This window comes from Lycium ferocissimum, chromosome 8 (genome assembly GCF_029784015.1).
Source record: "Lycium ferocissimum isolate CSIRO_LF1 chromosome 8, AGI_CSIRO_Lferr_CH_V1, whole genome shotgun sequence".
NCBI lineage: Eukaryota > Viridiplantae > Streptophyta > Magnoliopsida > Solanales > Solanaceae > Lycium > Lycium ferocissimum.
Genome location: NC_081349.1, coordinates 4,575,586 through 4,597,984, shown reverse-complemented (window position 1 = coordinate 4,597,984; position 22,399 = coordinate 4,575,586). Strand labels below are relative to the sequence as shown.

Genomic DNA, 22,399 nt, shown 5'->3' with positions numbered 1-22,399 from the left:
TGACTGATTTGACTGTTGAGGTTGTTAAGCCTGATACTGCTGCCTCTACTGATTCTGGTATCCTAATTGTGCTTGTCGTTGACCTCTAGAATTATTTTATTGCTATTGGTTAAGACTACCATTGGCTGAACTCCAAGAAAATTTGGGATATCTCTGCCCCATAACATTGAAATTATTTCCCCCTTGGTAATTACCTCTATTGAAATTTCCAACAACATTTACCTCTTTTTCTGAAATTAGCCCCCGTTGACACTGCTGGAACTTGAGCTACTATTAACAGCCCCTGTTCACAGAAATCACATATTACCGACGGCTCTACTGAAACTTGAGCTACTGTCAGTTGTTTCACATCTTTAGAAATAGCAGCAATCTGAGTCTGCAGAGTAGTGTATGCATCCAACTGATATACCCCGGCTACCTTCTTTCTTCCAGTACCATCTACAAGCCATTGGTTAGCATCTTCTGATAGTTCATTCAAAATTTCAATGGCTTCATCAGGCCTTTATTTCATCAAAGGACCTCCCACTGCATTGTTCAGAATTCTCCGAGAGGCTGGTGTCAAACCTTCCCAGAAGTTTGTCAATTGCATCTAAGGCACTACTCCATTATAAGGGTATCTTCTCTGTAATTCTTTAAACCTTTCTCACGCTTCAAACACAGTCTTGGACTCAAGTTGTCCAAAATTATTTATTTCTTTCCTCATTCTCGTTGTTCTTGCCGGTGAAAAGTACTTGTCAAGGAATCGTCATTTCTTTCCAAGTGTGAATTGATCCTGAAGGTAAATTTCTTAGCCAGGTTTTTGCATCATGCTTCAGAGAGAACGGAAATGCCCTCAAGTAAATTACATCTTCTGATGCCCCATTGTAGTGAAAGGTGTTCACGATTTCATCAAAGTCTATCAGGTGATTGTTTGGATCTTCATTCTGCTTCCCTTTGAACACACAATTATTTTATATAGCTTGAAGAACACTGTGCTTGATTTCAAAATTGTTAGTCGCAACCGGTGGACATCTTACACTGCATTGCATCCCATTGTAATTCGGCCTAGCATAATCTTTAAGCAATCTTCCCGCCCTTTCGTCATTTTGGTTAAATTCTTCAGAATGAGGGCGGTTGTTTCTCCGGTTTCCAACCCCTTCCCTATCACTATCCACAAGAGGTGGGTCGATTTCGCGATTGGGGTCAAGTGGATCCTAGTTAGCAATTATCCTTCCATTTTCATCCATGATGTTTTGATTAGATGATTTTCCCGAGACCCATTTCGCAAGTTCTTTCCTTAGCAGATGCAAGGACCGTTCTAATTCTAGATCGTACTGAATGATTTCCTATGATGAGGATCGTGTTATACACCAGAGTTAGAAAGTAGTAAATGTCACCTACAGTCAGAGAAAACTTTACGAAACTAAAATAAAATATTAAGACAAGCTAAATAAAAGCCTGAATTAATACACAAGAATCTATTTGATTATGATGTGTTGCCAATCCCCGGCAATGGCGCTAAAATTAGACGAGCGCAAAACACAGTGTAATTTTCTTAAGAGCTTCGCTAGTCAATAATAGTACAGTTTTAGATCGTCTCCATAGGGATTGGTGTTGGATTGGTGTTATTAATAACTCAAACAAAGTCTTACTCAGTATTATTCAGGAAATCAAATCCTTAGAGTTTTGTGGGTTAACCATGAGTAGCAAATTTTACTATTAAACTAAAAGAATAGTGATAACATAGAAATTGGTCAAGGATTACTATCAATATAAGAAATAAGGGAAAATGACAAGACTAGTGCAAGAGAAATAATCAAAACTAATAATTTTTTACACCGAATTTTTTCCCTCCAATAATTTTAGTTAATTATTTTGAGTTCTCGAGTCACAAACGAAGTGGAATATACATTATCACAAGTCAAAATGTTCTTACAAAATTATTTCGGTGACATTTTTACATTTTATTTGATAAAATATCATCAAATCTATTATTGTATATCATCTTGTATATTTGGTATATTTTAAAGAATTCAAACATATGTATCAAGATTTTAATTCAAAAAAGTGAAAAAAACAATTTTTTAATTAGTTGTTTAAACTATTAATGTTCAATTGATAAATATTTTACTACGTTAAATCAAGAAATTTGATTAATTGAATAAATTACGCCTCAGTTTTATAATTTATTTGGCTTTAGCTACAATTACTTTCAAAATCAGTCAAAATTGAAATGTTACATTGCTTTATAGGTTAATCATGGTTATAATTGAAATGTCTCAATAATTTTCCTGCATGAATTAAGGTCACAATTGAATTAATTATGGCGATAATCGATTTAATTTATGATTACATTTGCAAAATGTGGCCATCCTTCCTTTTATTGTTTGTTGAATACAATTAGGGCCAAGCCCACCACTATTCTCGGCCGAGACCTGTCCCATACCCTTTTATTTCATTTTTTTGCGCGGAGTGCCCTTCGTTTGGGGTGGTCTTTAAATTTTGCCCCTCATATTTGAAATCTTTAAAATTTGCCCTTCGGCTAACACCCATAGGTTCCGGAGTTCGAACCCACGCCGATCAAAATTTTAAAAAAATTCGCAAGGCGAGTTGAAATTTCGCTATCTTGGACCGGCATACTATTGTTAAGGAATTACCAAAGTTATGCGGACCAAGATACTTATGCCTTGTAAGGGCGGACTTGGCGTAAGTATCTTGGGTCCGACGATAACTTTGATAATTCCTTCACAAAGTTATGTCGGTCCGATAAAAGTTTGCCCCATTAAAAGTATGCCCCTACCCAAGCGTAACTTTGTGAAGGAATTATCAAAGTTATGCGGGACCGGCACTACTTATGCCTTATGGGCGGACTTGGCATAAGTATCTCGGGTCGGCATAACTTTGATAATTCCTTCTGAGTGCGCGCGGGTCCCAGATAAAAGTTTTTCCCATTAAAAGTATTCCCCACGATAACTTTGTGAAGGAATTATCAAAGTTATGCGGACCCGCTCGATACTTATGCCAAGTCTCCGCTTATAAGGCATGAAGTATCTGCCGTCGGCATAAAATGTGTAATTCCTTAACAAGTGTATCTTTGTTACATGATAGCGATTATAAATGCTTTGCGAATTTTTTTTTTTTAAAATTTAAACGCTGCGAATTTTTTTAAAAAATTTAAACATTTCACTACGTGCTCGAGAAAACACCCTTCTCATTTGTTTCTTTTGTTGAAGAGGGTCAATCTTGAAAATTTAAACATTTCAAATATTTGTTTTCGGCGAAAATTTAAAAACACCCCAAAAGAATTGCCCCTTTTATTTCAACCAAACACACCAAACACCCTTCTCATTTGTTTCTTTTGTTGAAGAGGGTCACAAACCCTAGTCTTCAGAAAGAGATAATCTCTCTCTTCGTTTGAACATTACTGGAAACGAGATATTTTCGGGTGAGACCGCCTTATTTCAGTCAATGCTAGGCTATTCAGGCAAGAGCATTAATTTATCTTACCCTCTCTCCTCCACGCTACCGTTATTCAACCGTAGATGAAGGTAAAACCCTTATCTCTGTCCTTTTGCTTTTCTGCACAAGCAAGGACGAAACCTTGATGGTTTTTGTCCTCTTGTTCTCGATTTTTGATTGGTGCATAACGATTCACAGGGATTCAAAATGAATCCCTCCAATTTCTTTTGTCGCACATCGATTGAGAACCCAAGTTTAGGGTTTTTGGGGTTCTATATAACAAACCCCATTCCTAACACAACGCATACACAAGTTCACGTATTTTCACAAAAATAAAATAAAATTGATACTTGAAATTAAGCAAGTGACTGACTAGAATTGGACATTTGCATTTTTTGAGTTTTGAGTACTAGTTTAATTTTGTTCGTTTTTTCATTTCGTGGCTGACTTGGGAGCTTTGAGGAGCAAAAAGGATCTTCCATTCCAAACCTCGACCAAGGCTGCACTTGAAAAAAGTAAAGGTTCCTTCTTTTATTTTTATTTTTAGTAATTTTTATTGTTTTGCTAAGTGCTTATGTGTTTTTATGTTTTATATGTTAGTTAACTGCTAGATTAGTATAGTAGTAGTTAATGTTAGTAAATGCCTGTTTCTTGTTTAGTTTAGATTAGCTTTATGTTTGATTAGCATGTAAGTTTGTTAATTAGATTAGCTTTAGTGTATTAGCCCGTGAATGAGTTTTGTCTTATGGATCTGTGTCAACATTAGTTAGTTAATTTACCTTTGAGGTATTAGCATGAGTTAGCTTATCTTGATTGTTGAACCTGTGTCAACATGCCTTAGTTGGTTAACTTGTGATGGGTGTGGATTAATAGGTTAGTAGGTCAGCTTGGCATGGTAGAAATGTGTTTGAATATTGATTTTAAGTTCGGTGGTTAGTCTGACATGTTAAGAGTCAACCTGTGTCCATGAGATTCCATTTAAACTGTAGAAGGCATGTGCTATGCTAAATCTGATTAAGTTATACTGTATTTCTTGATCAAACATGAGTTTAGTTAGTCCAAACCTATTCTAGTTGTAATACTCCTGTTGTCAGCAAGTTTATAAGTTGGCCAGTTAGCTTTAGTTCACTCAAATGATAGTTTGTTGTGTGTAGTTTCTTGTATAAGCCTTGCTTAGCTCATTTTAGTTCATGTGCATTCATATATTGTGTTAGTTACATTAAATGTGAATTCATGTGTTCAAATACAAAGCTAATCATCATAAGCAAGTTTTAATCAAGTATTAAATTTTCTGTTTGAGTGAGTTTGTTTCAGCTGTTCTAAGTGGTGAAAAATCATTGGCTTATAAGTATATTTTATGAAATGATATGGTTATGCTGTTAACATATGGTTAAATGATTAGTGTTCATCTTATGCTAATGAGCAACACACAGGAGCATGCTATTGAAACTGTTTATTGGTTGGGAAAATCTGTTAAGTTTACAACTAGGTAACTAATTCAAAAGAGCATGTTCATAATTTCAAGTGGCCATCTCTTGTATTCCTATGTGATTGTGTTGTTTGTCCAAGTGACTGTGACGTTTGTTTTGGTTTCAATATGTATACATAAACTACTTATGCTAATAAATATGGCTAAAATGATTTGTGTTGGTACTGTACAGTTCAGGTTAAATAGAAATTGATGTTTAAGACAGTTAGGGAATTAAGAAATAAGGTGTTTATCCTTGTCATGATAAGTTGAATCAATGTAAGTCATTAGAGGTAAAAATCAACTATTTGTGATCACCCTAAGTATAAAGGAGACCTAGAAGGTATTCACTGGGTTGTGAGAAGGTATAAAGTGATATCCTAGGGTTAAGAGGGGATGAGGAAAGACTTTGAGTACCCACTCAGCCTAGTACTGCATACTCTAAACAGTTGGGGTTCCTCTCCATTCAATCACCAATCTGTGGGACACTTTAAAGTCTCAGTAGGAAGAAAGGATGAAAATCACATGACGTTACATGCTAAATGGGGATTCTGAGTTGTATGTAAATCAGCAGGTGTTTCTGTGCATTTTGACCTCTTCTCTTTGTGTTGGGCATTGTACATTGTCCTTTTACTCACTGTCCTATGAGTATAAAGGATTAGAAGTGACCTTCCCCTTTAAGAACAGCCTAGGCCATGAACTTGTCCCTATTTAGTTGTGCACTTGCATGAAACATGTTAAAGCAACTAGAATCCTGTTATGACTTGTCCGAGTGTAAATGACGAGGTCTGTGATCAAACAAATGAGTTTCCTGATCGTTAATATGCTTAATGTATGTTTAAGTTGAAACAAAGAGCAATACTTATTTGAATACCTGGAAATGATTTGTTAGATTTAAATGAGTTATACTCTAACTTAAGGTGCATGATTAACAATTGATAAGTGGACATAATCCTTTTTCTACTTCCCCTCCATCACTTGTAAAATTGCTGAATGTTAACTGAGATAGTCTTGGTTAAGAAAATGCTTGCCATACCATTGGATTATCTGTGTATGAACTTCTGCCCTTCAGATAACTGTGTAATTGGCCCTAGGTGCATGACAAACTTGATTCCCATACTTGCATCATTCTGTTTGACCCTCTGCAAGTATATGCCAAGAAGTTTTGAATGTGTTAACTGGCATTAATATTGATTTTTTGGTTCTTCATGTTAGTTATTTATTCAATCCTCTAGTTGGTATTTTCACATGTTTGAATGTACATAAGCTGTTTTCCTTTATTTTATACTGTATATCGATGTAGTCTGGCTATGATTGTGATGAGTGGGGATTAAGGGATAATAGGTGTGTGTTTGGAGTCCATAAGAGAAAAAATGAGTTTGTTATTTTAGATTGATTCTTTCCTTGGTGAAATTCGTGGAGGTTTTAAGAAGTATATAGGTTCTGAATATGCCAAGTATATCCTTTGTATATGTGTGTATCCTTGGATTGTTAATGCTGATCTGAGATGAATAATTGAACCCTTTGCTTGAGACTTCCCTCCTGTTCTGCTAGTCGGTATGAAGTATAAATCAAGGTATACAATGTATGAACCCTGTGTATACCCAATATACAGAGGATGTATATCACGTATACTTGATGTGTATTATCAGAATATGGATTGCCTTGCATTTGTATAAATGGGTTAAGCCCATTCTTTTTCTTTTTCTTTCTTTCTCTTGCTCTTGCGTGCTAGAATTGGTTCTGGGCCTATATGTCATGCCTTCTCTTTTCTACTTGGGCCTACTGGTCGTTCATGTGCTTGTTTTAGACTGATAGGCATATCTGTGTTCGAATATACAATTGCACTTCAGTGATATACTTCTATGGAATCTCTTGTTAAATAATTTGTATAAGTGTAGATGCCCTCTAATCTCAATTCTCCTTTTCCCCATTACTTTGTATGAACTCATGTGACACAGGCCAATCGGACCAAGAGATGCATATTCAGCCGCTTTCGTTGGGCTTAAGGCCCAACATTGCATGTAGATCGAGTCAAACACAGAGATTGAAGGCCCAACCATGGGTGAAAATGGTTTAATTAGTGGGCTTGGTTGGCCCACTAGTCCATTATGTTTTTTGTTTTTTACTTTTGTGTGCTTGTTGTTGTGAAAACACTTGTAAAGTATTGAAACCCATGGCTAAGAACTTAGATGAAATTAGGAAACGCGATGCGTGATATTGTTAGAACGAGTAGGAACCCGAATCTTTTCTCAAAAACTTGGACTCGACAAAAGATAAAGAGATAGTATTTCTTTCGAAATATGACAAGGAAGAGGCAATTTTTACTTTTCTTTTACAAAACGGATAAAACAGTGGTACTAATTTAAAAGTTCAATTACATTAACTTGGGATTTTTTTAAAAGAAGAAAACGGAACAAATGGACTATTTGCCAAAGGAACAAAACCTTTTCAACTTGGGAATTTTTAAAGGGAAACAGAAGATTGAGTTAGAAGGAGATTTAGTACTTCAAATAAAAAAGGTTTCGAATGATTTTCAAAAGAGAAAAATCTGGTTTTGGGCCAAGCCCATCTAACTTGAACAAAACAGGAGGAACCTCATTTGGATGCAAGTTTGGGAAAGGGATTAAAACGAATGTGGTTGACATTAAAATGGAAAGGTTTTTATTAACTTTAAAAGGGCACTTGTATAATCTTGTGGCATATTTTGCAAAAATATACACTTTGAAATATTTCAAAACTCATAAGGATAACAAATAGTACATTCATTTAGGACCAAATCAAGTTGAATTCTACTCTAGGTAAATCTTGGGTGTGTTTTGGTCCGAAAAATGAAATGACCATTTGAACCTTATACGTGGGAACTCAACTCTTTTTCATTGAGAAATGAAGAATTTTACCAAAACCATTTTAAATGGTATGTCATCTTTATATACAAGATTTTAAACTGTTTTTAAGCAAATAATGCAAATCACACTTTTGAAACTCGAAGGTCAACCGCATTCTACGAATTCCTAATATCGGGGTGCCTTACACCTTCCTCGAGGAATCACTTGAACCCAAATTCTGGCTTAAAAAGGATTTATCTCTTTTTTTACTAAATCCTTTTAACTTGGTTTTCCTAATTTTCTTTTTAAATTAAGTGGTGACTCTAAAAAATAATAAATCCAAAAGAGTCCACAACTATGAAGTAGCCTTTATGCCTCGCGTAAAGTGAACCGTGACAGATGGCTACTCTGCTGGGGATTAAAAATAGGTTCCAACCATAAGGGTTTCAATACTGTGTGATTTGTTGTAATTATTTGCTTAATTTTTTAATTTTTTGTATATATAATTGTCATGGCATGCATATAAAAAAACTCCACCAAACTGGCAAAAAATTGCATGGTTTCAATGGCGACTGCGCGGGTTCGTGGTCGATCATTCACTAAAAATCCAAAATAATTTCTTTGGAACGCGTTGAAGATATAATTGGTTCGCGATCATCCAGTAGTCCACAACGGTTCACCTCGACTAGTTCGCTCAAGTCTCAAGTCGTTTGAAAAGCCCACTCTACTTTTCCTAGGATACAGTGAAGCTAAATCCCGACTACTTAGCACATACTTACGTAGACGGCTTGAATATTTGAGACGTATTTAGGTCCGTTAGATGACCACCTTGTGTCATGACGGTCTATGACTCAAAGAAACCGCATCCAACTATATGCTAATTGGAAATGTGATTGCGTCTTTTTTGTTAAACCATTGTCCTTTTGGGGGGGGGGGGGGGGATTAACCGTATTTTGTTTTGTAGATACCTTCCAACCTAAAGTTTGACATGGTCCTCAAGGCACCCCACATGCTGAAAATATGGTGGGAATGGTTAGATACCGAGCAATAAAAAACTTTTACCAACTGCCTTGGACATTTACCCTCACTAATGATTATGAAGGGTTGTAAAGAGTTGATTGAGGGACTCACCAGATATTGGGACTGTAGTGGATGGTGTTTAGGTTTGGTCAAATAGAGATGACACCGACTTTAGAAAAGATCCGAAACTCCATAGACAGTAATGGGGCTTGTCTAAGGAGGAGGACGAAGCCCAACCACAACCTTCTAGTCCCAAACAAACTCACCCTAGATGAAATCATGAAACTGTTGCCCCTAGCCAATGCCAATTGGATCTTCGGTCCAACCATAGCCTTTAGGGATCTATATAACCGCTTTGGAACCAAAAGGGGATTCATGGACCACTCCCTCGAATTCTGAACTTTGGCAGATTGGAAAGCCACCCGTCCCTTAGCCTTTGACCTATGTTTGTTGGGACTCATGTTTTTTCCCAAAGACAGACACCTTGCCATAGATACCCGGGTCAGTTCTATCACCATTGTTATCTTTCATGGCATAACCACAAATGGAGAAACCAGATACTTTGACTTGGTCCCCATCATCCTTGTTTCAACATGTACAGAGCCTTAGGACAATGCCAAAACCAACATAGGTACTTCCAAGGGTGTAACCTGTTTCTACAATGGTGGATTATCAAACACTTGAACAAATCTGAGGGTTCTCAATACATAAGCAACCAAAATAGAAAAAACAACCTCAAAGACCATTGTCCAAATTTTGGGAACCAAACCAAACAAGAGTGGGCCTTCATCTTTTTGAGAGTTAGGAAGGAAAACATATAGTGGATGGTCCCTGACTTCATATCTGAGCGGATTTTGGTTAGAGGCAGAAAGTTCCCATTCTTACCGCTCATGGGAATTTGAGGGATCCGTCCTTATGCACCTGCTAGGGTCTTGAGACAATTTGGAAGAAGACAAGTGATACCCCAAGTAGGGAACATAGGTCAATATGTGATCGATTATGAGGAGGATAATATCCGAGATGTAAGAGATATCATCCAAGAGTGGAACAGTCGATTGACTTGGGGTTTTGAGACTTTAGCTCAAGATAGGTTTCAACCTGGGTGTGATGAGGATTACAAGGATTGGTTGAGGGTAGATTTACAAGGCACCCTCACCCCTGGACCCAACCTATATCGTTGTGTTCGAGACAAGTTTTCCCAAGCTGAGATCATGATGCGTCTGACCCAAAGGCGAGCGGATGATAGGGATGCTAAGTACTTAGAGAAGATAGAACATGATCAAGCCATCATAGCGAGCTTGACTCATGAGTTGGAATTCACACATGAGTGCTTAGAGGATCTCGATGATCAAATGAAGAGAGCAATAGATGAGACTACTCCACTGATTTTCACAGACAGGGGTTTCTTGGTAAATTTGTTGCTGACATCGACTCATCCCCGAATTCAAACCACCCTTCAAATGGCCAAAAAGGCTCGGACTGACAAAGCATCATTATCTGCCACTGGAGGCCACTTTTGCTAATTTTACTTATTTTCTCATTTATATCCCTTGTCGTCTTGAGAATATTTTGTAACCCCTTTCAGGGAGATACTATTATTAATGAAACTATGATTTATGGGGACAATGGTTTGACTTGACAATTGGCACAATCATGTTTCAAAACGATTAGAAAGGCCTTGGTGCAAAAAGGTCTTACGAACGCGCATAGTATAATTTAGTGCAATTTTGTGATTACATGCTTACGCGCTTTCATGCGTTCCGTCTAAATATTGATTGATTCAACATTTCGATCACTACCTAAATAAACACATGAAGAATGCCCAAATCACCAAAGAGCATCACTTCCCGAAATGGCTAACTCATTTGGCACCTCTTTAAAGGTTGACTTGCTACCATGGACACTCAACATAGCCAAAGTGCTGCTACCCTTGTTGTTAACTTGATTACCGAAGAGGAAAGCGAAAACTCGCTTCGTGAGAAAATCATAGGCTAGAAAGGAAGATCAACTTGGTCAAGGTAAAGATCAAGAAAGCTGACCAAATTTTGACCTAATTAGGAGTCCACCAAAAGGGACTACAGAAATGGAATACTATAATGAAAACCTCTCAGAGGGAATGGTAAGGAGCTATATACCTCTTTTGGAGAAATCGAAAATGCCCAAGCAAGAGGCTAAGGCACCCGAGGAGGAGTCTGAACCCTACGAAGAGGGAGAAAGTAAGCCATCCAAGAAGGCCATCACCATTGCTTCCATTGCTGTCGCTAAGAACTATGAGATTTTTCATGGGTCAACTCTCCCGCCATCTCCCATATGGTGGACAGTGGCCCTCAAAGCCCATGCATGTCCCTTCAGAGTCACTTCAAAGCCTGAGGAAATCTATGAGAAGATGAGAGCTGTAAGGGAAACATGCTCCAGTGGTGAGAGGATCCCGCCATGTGCTCCAATCTATACTCACAAGAGGTGTCCATTTCACAAAAATCAACTCGGCAACACCGCTGATGAATGCTTAGCCCTCAAAAGGAGAATTGTGAGGTTGATTGATGACAGAAAAATTCGAAACTTGTGGGGAACCTACTCTTTGTTGGTCCATGACGCAATCATCCCCAGTGAAGGAATCACTCTGGACACACAGATCTGGCGCTATGACTTCACCATCTTCAAAGACTCTTATGTGAGCATCTTCCAAAAACTAGCAAGCACTGAAAAGATCTGCTCACTTGAGGTTGCTTGGAAACCATCACCCAATAGGCCAAACAGAAGAGGGATCTGTTGTTTCATTCCTTCATTCTGGAGCATCTGGGCATGACATCGAAGAATGTGAAGCCTTCAAGTTCGAGTCGGAGCATCTGGTCCATACTGGGGAAATTTGGATACTACTCCATCCTTATTACTAGGAAGGAAAGCCATTGGCCAGATGCACGGTTGTAATGACAACAACCCTCTATGAATTCAAGAAGAAGTCACCTGTTGGGTAGATTTAGGCGTCCCCTTTATCCAATCAAATGTCATCCCTTCCTTAATTTATATGTAAAAGAAACTACGTTTGACTTGCTGTCCTAAGGGGGATACGTAGGAAACCCTTATCGGGCCTGGTCTAGGAGCTTTTGGTTAGTACAAATTGAAGGGGTATTTTATGTGAACCAATCTTCGGAAGAGCCTGTTTTGCTGTGGAAGGATACGTAGACAGTCTATGTAAGACTCAATCTGTATATTACCTAAAATATATATTCCCCATCATCGCATGAACGTGCATCAAAAGTATCGCTCTGGGGTCAACCCCAACAATATTATGAAAGCAAGTCGACCATAGACTCCCAGACCAAAATCCACAAGACTAAAATCACCCAAATACCCAAACCCTCAGAATGGAGGATCAATCGATTGTTTGGATCGAATACATGAACTTTTGTGCTCTATGTGTTTATTTGCAAATTGTGTGTGATATCTTGTATTGCTTATTATCATATAACGTACTAACATCATTTGCCTTTGAGTTTTTGTTTTCTTAGAGAGGGGGTTGATTCGTGTCGTGTCACGCTGGCATAGTTCACCAGATCCAAAGTCGCGACAACATTCCTTTCCGAGCAAGACAAAGGAAAAGATAAAATGGCTAGTACTTTGGTAGAGGAGTGCAGCAGGAATGAACTCGTTATGAGGAATTTAGTGTCCCCAAACACGAGAGACAAATTACACCATGAGGATGTGATTTCCATCCTATTTGAGAAAGATGCTGACCTTCAAGAGAAGGTAAAGAAGTCTGTACTGGCCAATGCCGCCATAGAAGCATCTGCTGAAGCAAGGAGGCCTCTTCCGCCTTTTCCATCTCTGAGCTTCTCATTGCCTGACCACTTTTTGGCTTACCCTGTTGGAACTATCCCATCCACCCGAAACCCACTTTTTGTTGAACTTCCCCGCATTGGTACCTCCTACCACACTCCACCACCCCCAATACAACCTAAATCCCCGGAACTACTCACTCTGTACCTTTATACAAAGAACCACTATCTGCTCACACTAACCCCATCATCCGCCCAAGTATTGTTACCCTACCTACTTCACAAACCACCAATACTCTCAGAAATTAACCTGCACATCCAACCGTGTCCTTTCATGCAGATGTTTCGATTCAATGTTGAAACTGTGCCTGATCGACACTATCTGAAAAAGGTCAAGAAAAAATCCACCGAATATTACCGCGAATACGCAAGTAGCTGGAGGGCTGAAACTTCCCGAGTACAACCGCCAATGAGCGAGGAAGAGTTGGTCTCTATATTCATTCGATCACAAGAATCAAACTTCTACGACCAAATGCTTTCTATGGTCGGAAGTTTGTTTTTTGAACTAGTTAAAATGAGAGAGGCTATAGAGGATGGCCTCAAATCAAGAAGAATCATCAGTGTGTCCAACAAGTCTGCCCACCAAGGCACCGTAGGACCCTCCAGGAAGAAGAAAGAGGACGTGGCAAATGCCTGTCATACACCTAGTCCTAAACCAAAAGACAAGAGGAGTCACACTCTCAGCTCGAAATATATCAATCACCACCCCGTAGCAGTTACCTGCCAACACCATATAGTCCCGTGCCTTTTTTCTATGTAAAGCCTATCACGACCCAACTGGAGGGCCATGATGGGCACCCGGATCTAACCTACCAGGCACCACAGTACATACATTCATCACATAGTCATACCTAAATGAGGGTCATGAGTGTCATGACCCAACTGGAGGGCTACGACGAGTACCCAGAGCTAACCTACCGAGCACCTCTTACCATACTTCTCATTATCATTCTAGGTGGACCATGAAAGATAACTTTTGAATACCATGATCTAAAAGGGCATAAATCCGCAAAAATAATAGCTCGTCTATACGGCCATCATCAACTAAGCCCATATATAGCTCATCTATACGACCATCATCAACTAAGCCCATATATATATATATATATATATATATATATATATATATATATATATATATATATATATATATCGATAAAAAATACCAAAAATGATATACGTAAGATGAACCGATAAGGTTATAGGATGTCTAACTATGCACACCGCCATGAGCCTCTACATATAGTACAAAAAATCATTAAGACGGACGACCTCGCCGTGCCCAAATGTGTACACAAAAGAGTAATACCACGAGACTGCAGCTCCGAAGCAAATGGAGTACTCCTGAGACGCTGCTTATGAAGCACCTAAGGATCTAATCTGTCCCCCTGCCTACTTGCGGGCATGAACGCAGGGTCCACAAGCAAAAAGACGTCAATACGAATAATGTACTGAGTATGTAAGGCATGAATAGTAACATAGTAAGAGATACGCAAAAGTAACATGATATAAGAGGAATAACCTGTACATCTGAATGCCTCTTAAAGCGGATGTCATGCATGCTTAGCTTTAGAAAAAAAATAAACCATCTCATACATACATACATATATAGAATACTACCCGGCCATGTAGGCACGATGTTATCATCATGTCATCATTATCCTGCGTCCGGGCATCCCGCGTCCGAGATGATATCATAAGCTGCCCACAACAGTGGTGTAGGGATCTACGCGCCTGCCCGGCCGACTATAGCGCGGCGCGGTGTGAGAAAATACATACATATATATAAAGCATGCATGAGAGCCCAAATAAAACGTTACCACTTTATCGGAGTGACATAAGCTCAGTAAACCTCCGATTTCTATTAAGGTGAGATCAACAACAATGAATAAAATCAATAATCATGGAACAATCTCAATAATATCATGAGAGCATCAAGAACTATAAGCTTTGGTATCTTTGGAAATGGAACCACCATCATCATTATCATCATCATTATAAGGAACATTTATCAACAAGATCATAAGAACCTTGAAAATTATAATCTTCTAGCATTTTTAGGAGCAGGACATTATGGATACCATGTATGGATTCACAATAAAGGAATCATGCCTTTAGAAAGAAAGGGTTAGCCTTAACATACATTTACGTCTCTTAATTACTTAACTTTCTCCTCCCAAGTTCGCAAAATCTGCATTCAAGAGGATTCATACTAAAGTTAAGTCTTGAAAACACTCTTAAGTTCGAGCTAGCATAATTAACGAGCTAACGAAATTTGGGCAGCACTTCCCCTATTTTATCGACTTCCACCATATTACAAAACAAACGCCCAAACAACAATAACAACATCCACAATATCATAATCAAGAAGTTATATTCTATTTAATCTCAAATTTATCCAAAATCCCCTTTCAAGTTCATCTCATAGTCATCTTCTTCACTTCAACACTTTATGACTTCTCCACTTTCATTCTTTCCTTTCCAAGAGTTACTAAATCTTTACATCAACTCAATCATGTAATTATTAGGAAGAAGATACCTTATAATGGAAGAACTTCGCCTTACTCAACTCTTTCCAAGATCAAGTTCATCACCACCTTGAAAAGAAACAAGAATAATCACCTTCCATGGATTATCTTTGATGTTTTGATGTTGATCTTCTCTCTTGATGATATGGAAAGGGTTGGAATATTATGGAACCTTCAAGAACTCTCAAGAATTCTCTAGAAGTTTGGGAAAATAAGTGTGGGAGGTTGATATGAAAATGGGATCCTTTGGGATTTAAAACGGTGCCAAAGTCACCCCCCTCCCCCCGTGCATCAATTTGCGGTGGAGATGCGGCTTAGCATATTGGATATGCGGCCGCATCTCCCCTCCTATACTTAGGGAGGAGGTTGGGCAGTGAGGTCTGCCAAATTGGTGAGTTTTCGGCCAGTTTTCTGTGTTGACACCAAATTTTGTCCCACTTTTCCTTTAAATAATTTCTTTGTGCTTCCTAGTCAATACTAACTATTTTTGTCCTATTATTATAAATATTTTTATAGTACAATTATTATTACTATCACTATTAATAGTAGCATTGTTATTGTAGTTATATTACTCATCACTCGTACGTATTATTAGTGCTATAATAATGGTCACTATGTTAATTACTACCATTATAGTTCATATTGCTAGTATTATTTGTTTAGCATCTTTATATGTATGTTTTAGTTATAATTTTTACATGTTATTTTGGCTATACAATATAAATATATATAGCAGTAAATAGTATGTGCTATAATTGTAAAGTGTTTAGGTTATTAAGATGAGGAAGCCCAAAAAAAAGAAATGTTTGAGATAGAAAAAGATCACAATTTTCAGGGACCAAATTAAAGTCATCAGCAGCCCATTTTTTTTTTGCCCAATAGGCCCATTTTTTCGCCTAATAATACATCAGCCAAAGCCTCTCTCAATAACCTAGTGTCATATGAAGACTTGCTAGGGTTTTGACACCCCAAAAAAAATCCAATCAGCCGCCCCACTTCTTTCTCCTTTTGAACAAAATTAATCTCCTCACTCCTAAATCAGAGTTTGTAGCCCCATTTTGGTGAAAGTTTTAAAAAAATTTCCTCTCTCATCTCTGTCACACGATTTGGTCAAGCACAAGAAGCCAAAGCACTTTTGGATTTTGATTTTGTTTGTGGCAGAATTTCTCTTTTCAAACGGATCCTTCAGACCCAAAATCAAGCCCGTGACCCTCTTTGTTGTCTTCAAATTTCAAATCCTAAAACCCTAATGTTGGCCTATAAATACTTCTCTAATGCTCCAGCCGAGGGGAGGTTTTTTTGGGAACCATAAAAATCGTTTCAAGCTGTTGATATTTTTCTACTATCTCTCAAAGTAACTTTTAGTATTTTCCTCTCTCGATCTCTGTCCGTTTTGATTTCGTTCGAAGGCGAATAGATCTAAGACCTCAAAGCCCCATTCACTGCTCCCGTGGAAGGTAATAATCCGACACCATTCTTTTACTTTTCATGTTAGAATCGCTGTGTTTGTTCAGAAAAATCATGTCATAGATCTGTCCATTTTTTTACAGTTCGAGTACAACATATGTTGCTTTTGTTTGGGTATTTTCATGCGTTACGAAGCTATGTTTTACTTATGTTTTGCTTTCATCTTCCATGCTAAAATCATCCCTCGAAATCTTAGGATAGAATATCGTGTTCTTAATATGGTAGAGAATAATATGTTCGATTCCATTTCCTTTCACATGAAATATGGATGCATACTTTACTTTCATTTTTCTGTTTTGTTTGGAGATACCTTTTTAGCATCATCTCCACAAATACGTATTAGTAGCATGTTTAATTTCCAAATACTGTTAGCTTGAATATGTACGTGTGAATTATGTCCTGAATTGTTGTTTCTCTCAACTTTTAGACATCATGGTATTAGGAATTTATTTTAATGTATTTATCTAAATGAGGTCATGGTTTGTTACTTATTTTAATTTTTTTTTCTTACTTGAGGCGTCATTGTTGGGAAGTATATATGGCTTTTGTAGTTTAATTAATTAATTAGTAAACATATGAACAGCCATCCAAATATGTCATACACTAGTAATCAACTTGAGATTTTAGATACGGATATAGTGTAGTTCCATTTTTTAGAGTAATTTGCTGAGTCTAGAAGTCTTGATTTCCAACCGTTCGTTATTTTCTTGTTGTCCTTCTTGAGATTTAGTCTAGTTTTGCTTTCATTGAGTTGGATCTATGGATTCTCCGTATTAATCTTTATTGTCTTGTTTTATTTGCATGAACACTTTGGAGCAAACATGGAGTCTTAATGCGAGACTCTTCCCGAGCATGGACACGGAGTCACTCTTCCCGAACTATTATTTTCTCTTGTCTTAGCTATGTAAAAGCCAAAAATAGTGGAAATAGTTCCCCACCCCCTCTTATTTCGTGATGCTTGGGAAGAATTAGTATGGGTTATACGCTTTAATATTATGTCACTCTTTACTCCTCAACGCCTAGGATTCACGTCTAATTAATGAAGTAGTTTAAATCGGTAATGGAATTCTATGAACCTGCTTAATCGATAAACCAAGCTTTAGTCCACAAAATTTTTACTTATTTCATAAGTCAAAATTTAAGTTCAAATGACTTCTCAGAAAAACATCAAATCACATTTTTACAAATTTGCCCAGAAATCAATTTACTACTTTTCTCAATTTCGTTAAGTTAAGTCACCATTTTTTCACCCATACGTTGCTCAATATTTTTTTAACAGTACGAAGCTTTCTACAAATTTGCTACATTTTATTTTCTTCGGAGGGCACAAATTGTGTTCTTATGCTTATATAATTTAAACTAATAGATGTTCTCCTTTTTACTTTAGTGTTTTACGCATGCATGCATATTTTGTAAGATTTCAATAAATATACTTTAGTACAATATTTTCAAAATATTCATTTTTAGCCATGTTTTAATTAATCTTAAGTCTGGTCGGTTAACCGTCTTAGTACGGATCTTAAAGGGTGCTTAACACCTTCCCTTTAGATTAGTTGAACCCTTCTCTAGAATCTTAGGTTGGTAGACTTTAAACGGAGTTAATATTAAATAATCGATAGGTGTCCTAATTTACCTCTAAATTAATTAGGTGGTGACTCTTTAAGTTAGTTAAATAATTTAGGAATCATCAATATGTTGTACTCTAATTTAACCCGGTTAAAATGGGGTATAACATTTTGCACAGCAAACTCAGTTTGCGACTGCAAACTGGACCACAAACTCTGATTTTCGCGAAAACGCGTTCTTTTCGAATCGTTTGACCTCCAATCCTTATCGAACCTTCTTCGCACTAGTATAAAACTTATTAACCATACAAGGGTCCCTATAGCTCCCTCTCAAGGTAATGCTAAGCAATGTATAACTCAAATGATATGAAATCTTCCCAAAACATGACTCAAACTCCAATTTCTCTAACGAACTTACTTCCATCGCACCATATGACTCTGAAACCTTAAGGTATACACTTAAAATTATCAAATAACCTTCATAACCTTATAAGGGCTTCATTTCCACTTTAGGCTTGCGTTAGTTCACTCATAATGCAAACGACACGAAATTTCCAAGGTGTAACAATGAGGGCCGTCACGAGACAACCTACTAACTAATAGATATCATAAGCTGGAAGGAACACAAGCCCAAAAGATATATATTGTAGCTTGTCGTATTTTTTTCCGATTCGTATTTGCACTTGCCTCATTTAAAAAGGAAAGTACCTCGGGGAAGTACGGTTGTCAATCGTACTGAAAAAAAGGAAAAAATATACTTCTACGTAATAGTGCTCTAAAGGATGCGTTTTAGAGTCGCCACCTAATTTTTAGGAAATTAGAAAAAATCAAGTCGAAAAGGGTTCATTTAAAACAATTATTTTATGATTATTTTAAAAGAAACCTAATCCATCTTGATATCATGTAAGGGTTAAATGATCCCAGAAAGGTGTTAGGCACCCAGGTACTAAGGATCCGCTCAATTGTGGTTTACTTGCCGGTTCTAATAGTGTGCCTTAATGTTATGAATTGTTTTTGATAAAAATTACTCAGTTTTATATTTCCGCAATAAGGAATGTCATTTACGCAAATATCACATCTTGGGTACCGAATTTCGGGCTTGGAAACTTAGGTTAAGACCCGAGGGCGCTTAACCTAAGTAGAACACCACATAAGCCTACCCTTTAAAAGTCCTTTAAAAATCTTCTATTTTTTCAAGTAAAATTCTCTCTTTTATTAGGGCATACAATTATAATCCTCGTAGGTTCACCTTATCTGTTTCTAACCTCTCATCCTTCCTTAAATTCAAGTTAATTCTTAAATCCAAGTCATTTATGTTCAAACTCTAAAAGTTAATATGTCAATCCGATTTTAGAGTCAAATTATGAAAAGCAAAGCTTATATTAAGAGTAATTCGTATTTCACGTCATTTTATACATGGCTTTGAAAATCAATTTTAGCAACTCTAAATCTTAAGTTCTAATCTATGAAGGTTCCAACAATACTTAAATAAAACAAGCAAAAACGGAATATTTTCAAAATAACTAAAGGGAGGAGAGAATGAAGGTGGAGAAAGGTTAATCGAATAAGCCTATCTCCTCTCCTTCTTGGACCTTTTGTTGCAATTCCGTTCTTCCTTTATTCTTCGTCTGAAAGCTCCAAATGTCCAAGTCTTTGCGTTGTCTCCTACTACTTATCTTCTTGTCGTTCCATATCGCTTGGATTCCATATATATGCTCCAATTGTGCAATATTCGTCCTTGTAATATTCCCCAAACTTGTTTATTCGTACCTCGCAAGAATAGAAACGAGAATGATCAGTAAAAAGGATACGCCACCCCACGGGGTGACGTTTATGAATATAAATATAATATCCCTGGGTTTCGCATCTACAACTGTGAGAGCTTTGATTAATAAAGGCTCAGAATCATGATTCTTTCAAATATGGGAAAAAGGACCCCTGAACATGTCATAGCTGCAAAATAGCGACCCGTCAGTCATTCTATTGCCTCGCCAAGCGCATGTTGGTTCCTATTTTATAACTTGACTATGATCATCATTGCCCACCAAGGGATAGAACCTTTCCGGACTAGGTATTCTCAAGTTAAGTATCTATTCAAATCAGTAAACTTTCTATCAAGTATAGAAATCTGTTCTTTTAAAAGTGAGGCCTCAAGTTAAACAACTCTTCATCGGCCCAGGTGTAGTATCCGTTCAGATCAATAAAACATCGGGAGTACAGCAGCTGTCCCGAAACAACTTTAAAGCAGCAGTTTTTTAGCCCAAGAACACCAGTAGCAAACAACAGGCAATTGTCTTTAAAAGGAAGTAGCCATTTTCCCTTAGAAATGTAACATTTGATTTCTGGGAATAACAATTCAAACTTGTAACAGCAAACCCCAAGTGTGGTATCAGCCATATGCTTCCCTCAAATTATATCAGCAACACAATGAGTTCCAAAGTGCAGCTTTTTTTTCTCAGGGAAAACACAGCAACAACAGTTTGCCACATAACACTCAAAAAATAATATTGACTTGCAATAGATAGTTCATCAGAAAGTGGGCCTCAAATAAAGCGGCCAGACAGTAACTATATGTTCTCAAGAGTAACATTTTTATCCTCAAAATGTGATCAACATGCAGCCACAAGGTGCAGCAATTACAAGCCAAATAACAGCAGTGAATTTACTCGAAGTGCAGCAGAAATTGACTCAATAATGTAGTAGCAATTCAGCTCGCTGTGTAGTAGCTATTCACCCAAGTACAACATGTTAAAGGACCACAATTTCAGCTAGTTTAGCCAATGATGCATCAGCAGTTCATCTTATCAAGTGTAATAGCAGCTATTTTTATCAAATATGGTACACAAACCCAATAGCAAAGCAGTAGCCAAAGAGAAACAATCTATGGCAGCAACAAGTAGCAACAGAGTGGCCAAAGATGGTCTCACAGGTGCAGCAAATGTTCACAAGTTCAACAGCAACTCCGGGACATTTGGGATTTGAAAATCCCCCAAGTCATGCAAAGAAAAGGAGGGGGTGAAGGATGAGTATCCGACATACAAAATTTTCATCAAACAAACCGTAATAGAATGCTTCTATATTAACATCTTAACTTATCCAAGTTAACAAATAGGTTGTTATACCAAATGAAGGTTAGGGTAGCCAAAATATTAGTTGTAAGATTTTGCGAAGAAAACAGTCCGAAATGTCCAGAATTACAATTTTTGAAAAGAGTATCAATATTGGTTTTAAGGTTGAAATCTGAAACTTAATTTATTCAAGGAACTCAGTCTGATAATTAACTGAAAATAGCTAGTAGAGAATTAACTTGATTTAAGAAACTTATTCACTAATTAGATCCTAACTCAGCTTTGAAACAGTTTAAAGTGAACCATGTATGAAGCAATTTCAAGAAAGACTTCAAATAAGATGCATATTTATCTTTAACTCTGAGGAATTTGGGTCTAGAAACAGAGTTCAGTTGTTTTAAACACCGTTTAGTTAACATCTCCAGCTACCTAGCTAAGAATCAAGAAGCAACATACATACAACTCATGAACCTTCTAAGGAAAACTACCTTAAACTTCAAAGACCCCTTTGGGAAAGAAATAGAGACATCTAGTAGGTAGAGAGTCTAGCTTTTAAAGTCAGTGATTTAAATAGGGCCTACTCAAGTCACTTCTCATTATTAAAGCATTAACTACACATGATTCTCAGAACTTCAAAATAAATCAAACGCAACTTAACATGCTTACAGTTGTAGAGAGACGGGAAACCAGTTAACATTCATTAAAATGATGACACAGAAGGGAAAAGACGAGGTTTCAGCTTTTAACTCTTGAGCTGTGTGTTTCAACAAGCAAGAACAACTTACTATTAAGTCTAACAGTCATATAAGGTTGCAATCTTAGTCATTAGAGCTACTTAGACCATGAGAAGTATAAAATATTCAAGCAGAGATAACACATTCTTGTATTTTTAAAGGTTGGAATCTAAACCTGGAAAAAACATTATTAGTTAGTCTCTTAAAAACCATCAGTCCCTTAAAAAACCAGCTTTTAAAACATATATGAACATTTGGAATATTTGGAAGGGAGGGGAGCTTCATACTGACTTGCAACTTCTCTAAAGAAAGGAAGAATATTAAACATTCATGAAAAATAAACATGGAACAAAGCATTTAAACAAATAGGGTAGAAACACTTTATCTATGCAAAGTCCGAACTAACCAGCTTGTTAAAATTTAAGGGAAAATAGCTGAAAGTGTAAG

At 37.1% G+C, this 22,399-nt stretch overlaps 1 long non-coding RNA gene across 1 annotated transcript; it reads left to right on the top strand.

Moving 5' to 3' along the window:
- Nucleotides 1-3,872: 3,872 nt before the first annotated feature.
- LOC132067141 (uncharacterized) lies at nucleotides 3,873-7,165 on the top strand. Its single transcript, XR_009417056.1, has 2 exons — nucleotides 3,873-3,953; nucleotides 6,868-7,165. It is a non-coding gene; the product is annotated as an uncharacterized LOC132067141 (long non-coding RNA).
- The last annotated feature ends 15,234 nt before the right edge of the window (nucleotides 7,166-22,399 follow it).